At 43.4% G+C, this 15,218-nt stretch overlaps 1 long non-coding RNA gene across 3 annotated transcripts in view; it reads left to right on the forward strand.

The window, feature by feature from the left end:
- Positions 1-1,547: 1,547 nt before the first annotated feature.
- Positions 1,548-15,218, forward strand: part of LOC142360528 (uncharacterized) — a 123,689-nt gene continuing 110,018 nt past the window's right edge. For 2 of the 3 annotated variants that reach the window (XR_012763124.1, XR_012763126.1), the window contains exons 1-4: positions 1,548-1,671; positions 4,437-4,489; positions 5,354-5,448; positions 9,836-9,931. This is a non-coding gene — a long non-coding RNA (uncharacterized LOC142360528). The remainder of the gene's footprint in view (positions 1,672-4,436; positions 4,490-5,353; positions 5,449-9,835; positions 9,932-15,218) is intronic. The other variant, XR_012763125.1, reaches the window with a different exon arrangement.

Raw genomic sequence — 15,218 nt, forward strand, 5'->3', positions numbered from 1 at the left:
AATTACAAATCATACCTTCAGCTATCAATCAACACAGCTCCACTGAGCTGGTATACATGAGCTCTACACAGTGTCAGCTTTTAGCCTGAAGATACCAGCCTTGGGGTATCAGCTGCAAAGAAAATTTGTGCAATGTGAATGGCCTATAAAGCGATTCTGAGAGGTCAGAATGCATCTGAAGACAGCTCAAAACAATTAGCTAGAGGGGGAATATAAACCGTTTACTACAATTGGATTTGCACTGAAATCTACTGATGCAAAATTCATAGCCAACGTGAATTAATTTGCTCCTGATCATTTATTACATAAACTGCAACTTCTCCCCCCTTCCCATAATGACTTCTGTTTGGCAGTTGTGGATTTGCAAAGCAAACTGCAGCAGCTGAGTAGACATTAACATTTTGAAATAGCACTAAAAAAACATGAATTGAATTGCCTTTGAAACTTTAAAGTTGCTGACAGTTTATATCGAATTTAGCTTGTCATGTTTCTCTGGACTATACTTAATCTTTGAGTATTTTTCATCTCATTATCACCTGTGTGTGAGGGATAAGTATTAGCCCTATTTTACAGGCACAGGACATTTGAGACCGTCTGGGAAATGACTCTGCTATGTGGCACAGTCTTACTCACGAGAAGGCACTCTTTCACTTTTACATGTTAGTTGGATCAGCTGCAAGATCTCAAATTGGTTTTCCCGGTGTGCCACAGAATTTAGGTCAAGATCTCATTGGGGACCAGGCAGTGAGTGAGATGTGCAATGTTTCTCCTGGTTCATATCAGGACCTCTGCAGGAAAGGAGAGTAGGGCATTACTGTTTCAGAAGATGTTGTCTCTGTTCCTCCTCTGAAGGGTGAGCAGAGGACTGTAGATAACGGTCTCTTCAAAATCCGCTATAAAGTCAGTTTATGTAATGACCTGGAATTTATGTCTTTTCTCATGAAACAGGAGCTTATGGCTGTTTTAATGACTAGTACATAGTGTAAATACTATACTGAGCTGAATTCTTTCCTCAAATAGTCCGTGTGTGCTGGTGAAGTCAAGGCGAACTGGGCTGGTATCCAAGGACAGAAACTGGTTGCTTGTCTACTTAGGATACGTTGAAAGCATTAGGTATGAGATAAATAAATAAGCCTGTTTACCATGTGGAAGAGAACTGCCTTACAGATAGTTAGCTGTCAATTGCCCCTCCCAAAATTTTGGGCTCACCTGCCTTCTCTTCCCTTATCAACCCAGGAGTGAGCCCTAGGAAATACCTTAAAAGGACAACTCTGCACTAAGGAAGTCTAGTCCAATGTACTGTGTTGAAAAGGTCCATTTTTTGTCTAGGGAGGTGAAGGTGTATGAATGGTGACATTCAAGCAAAAAAATACAGTAAGAAATAAAATGCTGTAAGAATATTCTGTAGCTGAAAAGAACCAGGATTAAATAATTCGTAATGTTTGCTGGAGAAATGTCTAAACCAAGTCAGAAGGAAATGAGGCAAAAAGATGTTTTACTGATACAACATGTTTTGGTTTTTTTTTTCTCTCCCCTTAAAGCCTGCCTTGCTGTACAAGTTTATGTAAGCAGTTGGTGTAGTAGAGCATCCTGGCTCCATACTGTGACTTTGGTACCATTAGCTTTCAGTGCTACTGCAAGAAGACCAGCTGGATTCACCATTGAATTCTGGTAAGCTAAAATGAAGTCTCATACCTGGCTGTGAAGCCTGCAAGGGTGGGGACAGGAAAGCAGGGAATATCAGTGGTTTCACGCTTGTGTGCAGAATGTGAGCAAAAATGGTGGCTGGCTTTTCTCCAGCCAATGGCAGTGAATCATTGCAGAGGAAGATCACCTGTCAACAGGATTAGAGTTGAAGAGGAGACGTGATATGCAAAATCTTGTATACCAGAAATAGAGTATCAGATGTGAAGTAAGTTATGGGACTGGTTCAGGACTGAAAGTGGTCTACAAAGCCTTGGACCATGGGATCTAATACAAATTGTCACTAGCAACTAAAGGCTAATCCAGGTTTAGAAATCTGTGCAGCATGAATTTTGTAGCTGCAGTTTATCCTTTAAAAGAGAGCTGTTATATTAATAGTATAAACCAAGCACTGTGCAAACTGGGTGGGAAAAGAGAGCTCATTTCTCATGTCTCAAAGAGTTCCCTCAAAAAGTGAGATTACGGTAGCTGTGAAGGGAAGAAAAGAGAGCAGTACAGGGCCACAGCTGGGTGGAAGGCCTTGTTAGCCAAAGCAGCATCTTTAAGTAAGGCCTTCACAGCAGAATTGAAAATCTATCAGGTCTAAGACCTTAATAAATGGTTTCCAAAGAAGACGTGGCAAAAAGAGCTCAACAGAACAGGCAGATCCTGCTGGCCCAAGTGGCTGCAAGCCAGGAGCGGGGGAAGTATGGATCTGCACTTCTGCTGGAGAATTATAAACGAAGAAACAGTGGGAAAGGGAAGGTGTAAGTAATGAAACGAAATTTGTTTAATGTTTCTCAGGATTTGAAGCTAATCACAAGCTAAGTTTACCCTCATGATTCCCCTTCCCACCCCACTCCTCCAGGATCTTCTAATTTATAGCCTACCAGATTCCTGTGCTTTTCATGAGCGTGATGTAGGTGAATGGAGCAGTCTAATATCTCAGTGGCTTCAGAAACCTGACACTGTTTTCACATCGCTCCTCACTCCAATAAATCAAAGCATTCAGAACTGTGGACTGCATATCCAATATAAGTCCTATAGTAGGAAAAGGCAGCTGTTTATGCTTTTTTGTCTGTGAATCTCCTGGATGTCATTCCTGCTGACTGGAGTGCCTTGCAGCAGTAATATAATTGCAAGTAAAAATTTCACTTGTTTGCCAAATTACTGAACCAGAAGGGTTTGCTTACTAAAGGACCAGAGGAAAGAAACTGGAAGGGACACATAAAGGCGAGAGGCTACATAAACTGTTAGGCTGTGATCAGCATTTTGATCATTTTGGGAATTTGTCAAAGCGGGGAGGGGGAAAGCTGTGTGGTGAGAGATGTGTGAGTAATTAATCACATATTATTTAATCAATGAATTTTGCTGATTGGGGATTGTCTACAAATGTATTTATTTGTGTGTCAAATGTTATTCAACAGCTTTTTTCAGTGAATATTTTTTGAATTGTAGCTTTATTCTAGGAGTTCATTTGGGTATTTGATAATTAAATACTGAGAAAGAAGTGAGAGTACTAGCACACCAAAAAGTAATTACATAAACGGTGCATGTATAGTCTCATTAACTTCTTAAGATGTAACACAGGGAAAGTTTGTTTGATTTGATCTTTCATCACTGTCTAGTCTCTGAAAAGGTCACTTAAAATCTGGAGAGCAATGAAATCTGAGACGTTTGGAACGAATTACCCCATCCTATCATTATAGGATAAGTCCAGCTTTTCTGGAGCTGCATACCTATCTGCCTGCACATGATTAAGTGTATGAAACACTCATCTGCAAATCTTGTGCAGACAACTAAGCCTATTTCTTTGACTTACTACTGCTGTTACTTCCCTCCCACTGCTTCATTAAACTGCTGTGCTCCTCCTAGATTGCATTAGAGCTTATTCAAACAGAGCAGTTTGCTGTAAAATATTTGCAATGGAGCCTAAGCATCATTCTCAAATTTCATTCTCATTCATTCATTCTCAAACATCTCAAAGATCTTAATAACTATCTTCAGTAATGATTTCCAAGGCTCTAGGGAAGATGCTGATGTTCTTTAACCTCCCCTCCTTGTGTAACCTTGGGCAAATGAATTGCGTAGAGAAGTTTTGTTATTCCAGTTTTACAGCTAAAACCTGTTTGGATGATAAAAATCACTTGTGATCATGAAGCAAAAATATGAGACCTGCATCCCAAAAACTCCAGTAGTAGTTAGGTGAATGCATTCTCCAAAGGTCTGCAGTACCTCTATCCACAGAACCAGTGCCATACCAAAATACAGAACACAGTGACGTGCAGATGCTGTTGATGAACTAAAACCGCAATTAAAAAAAAAAAAGAAGAATACACATTGTTTAAGTGAAAGAATTTAGTGGACAAAGTGTGTATTTTTAAGCACCAACTTTTGTCATGACAGGCAGTGGCATTTTACCTGTTTAATTTACATTGGCATCCGCAAGAAATCTCTGAATGGCCCCATGGAACTCAAGCCAGGGCAAAAAATTGTCCTGAATTCAGAGTACTTAGCTTTGCTTTGTTTTATCAATAGTGAAATAAATGGTACGTCCATTCATTAATGTGTAAATTTAAATAAAATAGAATTCTATATTCTAAGTCTATATTGCCGGGTGGCTTTCTCCTGCAGAGTTCACACTCCAAGTAGTACAACTGGCATTTCAGAAAAACATGTGCTCTGGTCAGCTTCTATGCATGTGTTTGCAGCTCATAAGCAGATTGCTAATGTTCTTTTTCTATTTGTTTCAGGGCTTTCGCTTAGTAGGCAATGCTCATGACAGTTCGCTTACTTGGAATTTGAGGTAAAAATGCCCATCCAAAGAGATCAAGTTGATAGAGAGAAAAATCAGCAGCACATTAAAATATGAAAACTAGGCTTTTTGTGAAGAACACAATTACTTGTTTGCATGTTGCTGAAATGTAAAAGTACTTTTAATAACTCTTTAAACCTCGGCTTTTTCTAAAAATCTTCATAATCCTCACCTAGCATTGCCAGAGTAATTTGTGGCTGCAGTGTGTATGACAGGGAGAAAAGCAAAGCTGCTTGACAGAACAGCAAAGGTTTCTGCCACTGAAGTTTTATGCAGCCATTGCTAAATCTTTCGTGCTTGAAACAATGATGAAAAATGATTATCAGCTATGAAACCATAATTACATCAACCTACTGCAGGGTTGTAGGGTTTTTTTTTTCTTCATTTGAAAACAACACACAGCCTAGCACAGTTCACTTACCAACCTCAAGTGTTCTGTCAGGACTGAAAAATAATAGAACTGAGTCAGGAAGGGTGAATGCGTTTCATGCTTCACAACTGCATGTTGGGGGTTGAAAGGAGAGAATGCTGAAAAATAAAAGCAAGCAGGTCAGTGCCCAAATACCTCATTCTGATTGTCTTTATCTAGCACATGTAACAGACAATGCACCTGCCCTCTGGATTTCAAAGGGGAATATTCAAAATAGAATAACCGAAATGGAAGCTAAAAGTTACTGTAGGCTTTAGTTCCCCAACAATGCAACTTCAGGTAATTCTTCTAGCTATAAATGTAGCAATCCTTGAAGCTGGATGCTGAGAAACAGAAGTTTGGGGATAATTTGGCTGCTCTCTATCAAAATCTCATCATAATGAATATTTTGTTAGCTACTTCTACACTTGCTTTTTCCTATGCAGAGACCTCCAGGATGTACCAAAGAAGAGGACCAAGTGGAGAGCAAGAAGAAATATGAAGCTTGAATTATCATTATTATCAACTCTGTTTACGTCAGGTAAGGTATGCACATGTGAGAGAGGCTGCATGTCGCTGCTGCCGCAAACAGTCCAGAAAGCGCACAGAGTGCACGCACCCGATCTGTGCGGCTGCATGCCTGTGGCACGATGGGCTGTAATACTGGGGTTGCTGGAGGAGTCCTGTGAAAGACAAGTCCTCAGGACTGGAGGGGGAGAAGACAGGCTGATGCCAGCCTGTGAGGACTGAAGCACATTGACCTGCTGTTGCTGTGCTGAAAAGCTGAATCACTCGGTACCTTGCTTATCTGCTCTGTGAGGCTACTTGTATGGTTCTTTCTGGGGGCTCGCAAGAAAAAAAAACTCCTCAGCAGTTGTGACAAAGAGATTTTATCTAGACAACATCCATCCTGTGTTGCAGGTATTTTTTTGCATTGATTATTGTAGGGAAACAGGAGAGATGCAGCCTAGCTACTACACTCCTTGGACATGAGGAAGAGGTCTCATTGGCCTACTGCCCTCAGCGGCTCCACTGTGAGGGCTCTTTCCCTCCCCAGGCTGTGCACTGATCACCCAGAAGCTGATGGCAATCAGCTTCTCCCCTCCAAAGCTCTGTATTCTTCTCACTGATGAGTATTTGCTGATCTCAGCTGTTTGCTTAACAAAGTTGTGTTCTAATATCCTGATTATAATTTGAAGCTGATTAGCATACACGCACACAGTCAGCCTCAAACATATGGGAACCTTTCAGAGATTATGTTAATTCTCAGGAGATGCTACTTGGCGATTAATCACAAAGTCTGCAGTATAAACTGATATCTCTCCCTGCCTCTGCTCTCTTTCCCATTGCTGCTGCATATTTTCTGTACCACCTCTGGGAGAGGAGTTGGAGGTCAGACAAAGAAAGAAATGAAATACAGTCTAGCGAGATAAGGTTATAAAGATAAATGGTACCATTCAAATGTGATGCACTTGTGAGTGTGCTGCAGAGTAAGAAGTGCTGCATGTTGATGAGCTGCATCACCTTACTTGTTTGCGATGCTTCTTCATCTTCCACTGTTTTGTTGTAGAGCCAACAACAAAGATTACATTAAGCTATTTCAGCCTGAAAATCCAAATGCTTAATTTAGACAAGGCTTGTTCTGCTTTTTGGCTAGAGAGGGCAGCCCTGTGCCAGAGCCTTGCAGAATTCTTCTTTGAGAAACAGAATCATTTCAAGCAGTTAAATAGGTGGCTATTGTCCTCTCAGTATTAACTTATCTGTTCACACACACACACACAAATCTTTACATTATCAGATAATCTTTTGCTCAGGAGGCTCCCTCAGTAAGATCTGGGCCTATGAAGCCCTGCATCTCTACTACTCCTTCAGGAACTCTGCATCTTGGATGTTAGGCAGAAAAAAATCAGCTTGTCCCTGCAGAGAGCATCCTTCAAAGGCAGTCCCTGTGCGGTAGGGGTGGGCTGTATAGCGTGGGGAGAAGTAAAGGGATAAAGCAACATGACAAGATTAAAAGCCAGCAGCTGGTATAATTTTACTTGTGCATCTGTATTATAAGATTTTATACAGTTAGATTGTTCCACAAAGTAACTGTAACAAAGTTATAAAAAGTCTCATTAATGTTCCAGCTGTTAGGTAGTAGAACGTGAGATGCAGCTGATGGTCAAATGTACTCTCTAATCAGTCACAAAAAATTAAATATAATTCACTGAATTTACTTGAGAGAGACTTTAAAGGTTTGGTTAAAATACCCTCCAGTTTTGAAACCTTTTTTGGCCTAATTCCTAAAATCTGAATACTCAAGAGCTTCACAGTTGACATTTCAAGCCAGAACATGGCTGATCATCATGGCTTAAACTTCTAATTATACAGATGAAGTAACAAAGTTATCTCTTCTACAATGATATTCCTTTTATCTCCATAGCTTTCCTTGGAAAGCACCATAACCTTAACTAAGAAGGGCCTCATTATAAGCTGCTGTTTTAAGTCTCAGGGTTTTGTGTTTTGTTTTTTCCTTTAGTAAGCTTTTACTGAAGATGTCTTTTTTTGTTTTTAAATCTTCATTACAAGAAAGCTTATTTTTAGAGATGTTCTACTTCTGTATAACCAAAGATTGGTGCTTTGGACACCACAGCCTGCTGAATTTACTCTTAATGAGAAATAGGTTGTCTTTATCAGCACCATCTCATATATGTTGTATGTGAATTTTGCCTAGGTTTTTTTCCTGTTTGCCCAGGTGGCAAAGGCGGCCAACAGCATCCTGGCTTGTATCAGGAATAGTGTGGCCCAGTAGGGAGGTGATTGTGCCCCTGTACTCGGCACTGGTGAGGCCGCACCTGGAGTATTGTGTTCAGTTTTGGGCCCCTCACTACAAGAAGGACATTGAGGTGCTGGAGTGTGTCCAGAAAAGGGCAATGAGGCTGGTGAGGGGTCTAGAGATCAAGTGTTATGAGGAGCAGCTGGGGAACTGGGGCTGTTTAGTCTGGAGAAGAGGAGGCTGAGGGGGACCTCATTGCTCCCTAGAACTACCTGAAAGGTGGTTGTAGTGAGGCAGGTGTTGATCTCTTCTCCCAGCTAACTAGCAGTAGGACAAGAGGCAATGGCCTCAAGTTGCATCAGGGGATGTTTAGATTAGAAATTAAGAAAAATTTCTTTACTGAAAGAGGGGTCAGACACTGGAATAGGCTGCCCAGTGAGGTGGTGGAGTCACCATCCCTGGAGCTGTTCAAAAAACGTATGGATGTGGCACTTCAGGATATGGTTTAGTAGGCATGGTGGTGTTGGGTGAATGGTTAGACTTGATGATCTTAGAGGTCTGTTGGGGTCGATGTAGCTTGAGAATTAGCACGACTAGGCCGTTTAAGTAAAACAGCATAACTGAACAGGCCGCTGGAAAGGACAGCTAAGAATTGCAATTGAGAAAGTTCTGAGAGTGTACATGATGTGGGTTAGCAAAAACAAGATGTGTTCAAGGACGTGGAGGCGGTCTGTTGCTATTGGCATTAGTGCATAGTTACCAATCTTAAGGGAATATGGGGTGCGTGAACAGCGCATGATTTATGTCTGTAGCCTATCCGAATAAGCGTGATCACGTGCACAGATATGAAAAATGTATATAACCACACAAGCAGACCAATAAATGGGATCGACTGTGCATTGTGTCAATGTGTGAGAGTCGTTCCTGTCCCTGCATGGATGCTGAAACTCGGCAGAGGTCTTTTCCAACCTATGATTCTATGAATCAACATTGCCTAAAAGGAGGTACCGGGTTTTTTTTGGTAGGGGGAAGCATGCATAGGAATAGCTGCCCTTCAGAATACAAGTTTACTGTATTTTAATTTGTTTGTTCTTCTCTCATGATGGTTTTTAAGGATCTTGCATCCTCCCATCCCTGAATACACTGCATCCCCTGATTGCTACCCCTTATTCTGAAGTTCAGTTCCTGGTATTCACAGTTGCCTTTATGCCAAATATATAAAGAAGGTGGAGCATCTTTTGGGGATGTGGGGGAAGCACTAGTCTCCACCTCATCCTTGGTGAAAGTACCAAACCATGGAGAAAGTGGGCTTCTCACTGTTGGTCTCCTCTTCATCTGGGTTTGCTTTTGCTGCAGTAAAAATCATGGTGAGGGCAGAAAAGTGCACCTAAAGATTTGATCCAACCTAACTTTGAGCCAAGATGTTTCTCTAAATATCCTAATATTATCTGGGTAACAATACAAGCCCTATAACACTGTGAATATCAAGCCATTCACCAGTAAGGAAAGAAAGGAGCCGGGGCGAAAAAAACCAACAAACCTACACTGAAAGAATAAGCCCAGGCTTGTGCTGCTGATTTTCTGCTTGTATTAAATTTGGCTGGGCTGATGTGGGAACTCCTGTCTTCAGCTTTCTCTCCTGTCTGCCCCTATCATGGAAAATTTGGCTGTGTCCATGTTAGCAAGTCCTGAGACACAGCAGAAGTAGTTCAGTGGAGGGACACTGCCAGTGCTGGGAACCCCATGTCAGTGCTATTGGGATTTTAAGTGGGTTACTGTAGACTGGCTGGTGTCTTATATTGAATGTCTATTCACAGCTGGGGCACGTTAGCCACTCTGATGGAGTGTGTCAGGAAAAAGTCCCATTTATTTATTTTTCACCAAAAGTTGTTTTCTTTATAATGCTTTTTATTTTTGGAAAGTGTTACATTTAAAAAAAGTTCAGGTTCACTGAGAAAATAAAATCTATTTTTTTTGTTTTCTCCTTTTTTTCAGCACTCTTCTGCAAAAAGTACATAATTTTCTCTGATAATAAAAATGCCAAAGCGAAATAACATAATAGAATATGTGCATAGTGCAGTATTCACTAGCACTGTCAGCATCCACAGTCATCAGGATGTTAAGATACTTTTCCACATTTAAAAGTGTTTTTTCTCTGGTACTTTCACAGGAATAAACTTCCAGATCTTAAATCTTCTCATACCACTAGACAACACAACATGCCGGAAGTGACTGTGTGGAACACTTCACAAAAGTTAAAAATGAGGTAATCTGTCCTAATCAGGTCTTGTCCTGAATGTGTTTTTATGTCAAGTCCTTAAATAAGAGAAGCTTTCTTTCCCTTCCATTATACTTCTTTTTGTCATAAGCTATTGTAACTGAAGGTTGTTACTTCTATAAAATCAAGTCCTTCAAATCTGGCTGAGTCTTTGGCCACAATTACACTGCAGCAATGAGATCAACTTAGAGTTTCTCCCTCCAGGTTTTTCTAATCACCAAAAATATTTTCTTTAAAAAAAAAAATATTTGTCTTCTAATACAATTTTTTCATTTAAAAAAATGAATAACGCGGATGGACTCTTCCTGTCCTATCTTTTCATTTAAATTCACATTGAGTAAAAGGCTTAGTTTGGAAGATGTCCTGCAGAAGGATTAAAACTTTGAAAAGCTATTGGAGTTTTTATTAGAATCATAGAATGCTTTGGGTTGGAAGGGACCTTTAGAGGTCATCTAGCCGAAACCCCTGCAGTGAACAGGGACATCTAGACCAGGTTGCCTAGAGCCCCATCCAACCTGGCCTTGCATGTTGCTAGGGACAGGGCCTCCACTACAGAATTACAGAATTGTAGGAGTTGGAAGGGACCTCTGTGGATCATCTGGTCCAACCACCATGCCAAAGCAGGGTCACCTAGAGCAGGCTGCCCAGGACCTTGTCCAGGCGAGTTTGAATATTTCCAGAGAAGGAGACTCCACAACCTCCCTGGGCAGCCTGTTCCAGTGCTCCGTCACCCTCAGAGTGAAGAAGTTCTTCCTCATGTTCAGATGGAACTTCCTATTCTTCAGTTTGTGCCCGTTGCCCCTTGTCCTGTTGCTGGGCACCACTGAAAAGAGCCTGACCACATCCTTTTGACACCTACCCTTAAGATATTTATAGGCATTTAGAAGATCCCCTCTCAGCCTTCTCTTCTTCAGACTAAGCGATCCCAGCTCCCTCAGCCTTTCCTCATAGGAGAGATGCTCCAGTCCCCTAATCATCTTCGTAACCTACCGCTGGACTCTCTCCAGTAGTTCCTCATCTTTCTTGAAGTGGGGATCCCAGAACTGGATGCAGTACTCCAGATGGGGCCTCACTAGGGCAGAGTAGAGGGGAAGGAGAACCTCCCTTGACCTGCTGGTCACACTCTTCTTGATGCACCCCAGAATGCCACTGGCCTTCTTGGCAGCCAGGGCACACTGCTGGCTCATGGTCAACTTGTCATCCACCAGGACACCCAGGTCCCTCTCCACAGACCTGCTTTCCAGCAGGTCAGCCCCGAGCCTGTACTGGTGCATTGGGTGATTCCTCCCCAGGTGCAGGACCCTGCATTTGCCTTTGTTGAGCCTCATCAGGTTCCTCTCTGCCCAACTCTCCAGCCTGTCCAGGTCATGCTGAATGGCAGCTCAGCCTTCTGGTGTATCCACCACTCCTCCCAGTTTTGTATCATCAGCAAACTTGCTGAGGGTACACTCTAGCTCTTCATCCAGGTCATTGATGCAGAAGTTGAACAAGAATGGGACAAGTACTGACCCCTGGGGGACGCCACTATTTACAGGCCTCCAACTATACTCAGTGCTGCTGATGACAACCCTCTGAGCTCTGCCATTTAGCCAGTTCTCAATCCACCTCACTGTCCACTCATCCAGCCCACACTTCCTGAGCTTTCCTGTGAGGACTTCATGGGAGACAGTGACAAAAGCCTTGCTGAGGTCAAGGTAGACAACATCCACTGCTCTCCCTTCATCTACCCAGCCAGTCATGCCATCATAGAAAGCTATCAGATTGGTCAAGCATGATTTCGCCTTGGTGAATCCATGTTGACTACTCCTGATAACCTTCTTTTCCTCCACTTGGTTGATGATGACATCCAGAATGAGCTGCTCCATCACCTTTCCCAGGATGGAGGTGAGGCTGAGCAGTCTGTAGTTTCCTGGGTCCTCCTTCTTGCCCTTTTTGAAGATTGGAGTGACATTGGCCTTTCTCCAGTCCTCGGGCACCTCTCCTGTCCTCCAGGATCTTTCAAAGATGATAGAGAGAGGCTCAGCAATGACATCTGCCAGCTCCCTCATACCTCTCTGGGCAACCTGTTCCAGTGTTTCACCACCCTAATTGTAAAAAATTTCTTCCTTATATCCAGTCTAAATCTACTCTCCTTTAGTTTAAAACCATTGTTCCTTGTCCTGTCACAACAGGCCTTGCTAAGAAGGTTGTCCCCATCTTTCCTATAGGGCCCCTTTAAGTACTGAAAGGCCACCATAAGGTCTCCCCACAGCCTTCTCTTCTCCAGGCTGAACAACCCCAACTCTCTCAGCCTGTGCTCATAGCCCAGGAGCCCTCAGATCATTTTTGTGGCCCTCCTCTGGACGCACTCCAAAAGTTCCATGTCTTTCTTGTGCTGAGGGCTCCAGAGCTGGACTCAGGACTCCAGGTGAGGTCTCACCAGAGCAGAATGGAGGGGCAGAATCATCTCCCTCGACCTCCTGGCCACATTTCTTTTGATGCAGCCCAGGATATGGCTGGCCTTCTGGGCTATGAGTACACATTGGTGGCTCACGCCCAGCTTTTCATCCACCAGTACCCCCAAGTCCTTCTCAGGAGGGCTCCTCTCAATCTCCTCGTCTCCCAGCCTGTATTGATAGCAGGGATTGCTCCGACCCAGTTGTAGGACCTTGCACTTGGCTGTGTTGAACCTCATGAGGTTCACACAGGCCCACCTCTCCAACTTGTCCAGGTCTCTTTGGATGGCGTCCCATCCTTCTGGTGTGTCAGCTGCACCACTCAGCTTGGTGTCATCTGTAAACTTGCTGAGGGTGCGCATCTCGCTGTCTAAGTCATTGAGGAAAATGTTAAATAGCACTGGTCCTAGTGCGGACCCCTGAGGGACAACACTTTTCACCGGCATCCATCTGGACATTGAGCCGTTCACCACTACCCTCTGGCTGTGACCTTCCAACCAATTCCTTATCCACCGAACAGTTCACCCATCAAATCCGTATCTCCCCAATTTAGACAGAAGGATGTTGTGGGAGACTGTGTCGAAGGCTTTACCCGAGGTCCAGATAGTTGACATCTGTTGCTTTTCCCTTGTCCATTGACCTAGTCACTCCACTACTTTTCATAGAAAACCGCGAGGTTGGTCAGGCAGGCCTTGCCCTGGATGAAGCTATGCTGGCTGTCTCAAATCACCTCCCTGTCCTCCATGTGCCTTAGCATAGCTTCTAGGAGGATCTGTTCCATAATCTTCCCAGGCACAGAGGTGAGGCTGACAGGTCGGTAGTTCCCAGGGTCCTCCTTTCTACCCTTTTTGAAAATGGGCATAAGGTTTCCCTTCTTCCAGTCACCGTGCACTTCACCTGACTGCCATGACCTTTCAAATATCATGGAGAGTGGCTTGGCAACTACATCAGCTAATTCTCTTAGGATCCTGGTATGCATCTCATCAGGTCCCATAGATCTATGTATGTTCAGGTTCCTCAGGTGATCATGAACCTGGTCTTCCCTTACAGTGGGAGGAGCTTTTCCTCCCTGATGCCCGTCTTGCAGTCTCCATCAACTCAGGAGGGGTGAGGAGAGAGATTGCCAGTGAAGACTGAGGCAAAAAAGTTGTGGAGTACCTCGGCCTTCTCCTTGTCTGTTGATAGGAGGTTACTGTGCTTGGTCATTGGGAGGTATGCTTTGTTTAACCTGGCTTTTCTGGTTGACGTACCTGTAGAAGCCCTTCTTGTTATTCTTTGCATCACTTGCCAAGTTCAGCTCCAGCTGTGCCTTGGCCCTCCTGACCTCATCCCTACACAATCAGGCAGTGTCTCTATACTCTTCCCAGGATACCTGTCCCTGCTTCCACTGCCTGTGCAGTTCCATTTTGCTCTTGAATTTGAGCAGCAGATCTTGACTCAGCCATGCTGGTCTCTTCCCTTCCTTGCCTGGTATCTTACACCTGAGGACTGAGAGCTCCTGTGCTCTATGGAAAGCATCCTTAAAGATCTGCCAGCTCTGGTTTGCCCCGCTGTCCCTGAGGACCATTTCCCAGAGGGTCCTTCTGACTAACTCCTGGAAGAGCTGGAATTTGGTTTTCCTCTAAAATTTAGAGTCCTGACTATACTCCTCACCTTTCCCATATCCCTCAGGAGTGTGAACTCCACCAATGCATGATCACTGCAGCCCAGGCTGCTTCCAGTCTTGACATCACCGATGAGCTCACTTGTACTGGTGAGCATCAGGTCCAGTACTGCATCCCCTCGGGTAGGGGTGTCGATTACCTGGCTTAAGAAGTTGTCCTTAATGGACTCTAGGAATCGCCTGGGTTGCCTACAGCTCGCCGTGCTACTTTTCCAGTAGATGTTGGTGTGGTTGAAGTCCCCCAGTAGGACAAGAGACTGTGAGCACGAAGCCTCCTATAGCTGGAGGAAGAAGGCTTTGTCAGTAGGCTCCCCTTGGTCAGGTGGCCTGTAGTAGACACTGATGACCAGGTTCCCTTTTTTGCCTCTGTCTCTGATTCTTACCCATAAGCTTTCAACCTACTCATGGCTAATCTTCAGGGACGGCTCTTCACACTCCATCCATTTCTTGATATAGAAGACAACACCTCTGCCTTTCCTTCCCCACCTGTCCCTTCTGAACAGCCTGTAGCCATCTGGTTGTTATACTTAGAGAACCAAGCAAAAAGAAGTGATCAAAGACAGAGCTTCCTTCTTGGAGACCTCATCATCTAAGGTGCAAAACTGGGGTAGGAAGAAAAAGTGTTGCCCCATCACTGTTGCATCGAATTCGAAGTTAATATTCTGCAAAGGAATTACAATAATAAGGAAAACTATCTCAAAGCAAGGAAACTAGGCAACAAAGGATGCAGAAAGACTGGAAGGTCCATACCAGGTAGACCTATGAATTTTCTAATTCAGTATCTTCTCTTTTAGCAGTGCCCATTCCAGCCATGTCAGAAGATGGTTCAAGAAAATTTATAGCAGGGCAATTTATAGAAAAATGTGCTTGCACAGAGTTTCTGGCCCTTATTATGTAGGACTTGCTTTCTACTGTTCCACATGTTATATTAAATACATACGCATGTGTGCACACATACAAAACCCCTCTAGGTGTTTTGGTTTGCAATACATTATGGTGTTTTTCACGCTTTTTTGGAACCCAGCTAAGCTGCTGACCTGTTTGCTACTTTGTGGCATAGAATCCCCAGGCTATTAATACACTGTTGAAAAGAGCCTCTCCTTCAGCCATCTCTAAATCAGTTGTCTTTCACTTTATTGAGTGCCTTCTAGTTATTGTAGCAGAGGATGACTAGACA

This window comes from Opisthocomus hoazin, chromosome 2, assembly GCF_030867145.1.
Source record: "Opisthocomus hoazin isolate bOpiHoa1 chromosome 2, bOpiHoa1.hap1, whole genome shotgun sequence".
Taxonomy (NCBI): domain Eukaryota; kingdom Metazoa; phylum Chordata; class Aves; order Opisthocomiformes; family Opisthocomidae; genus Opisthocomus; species Opisthocomus hoazin.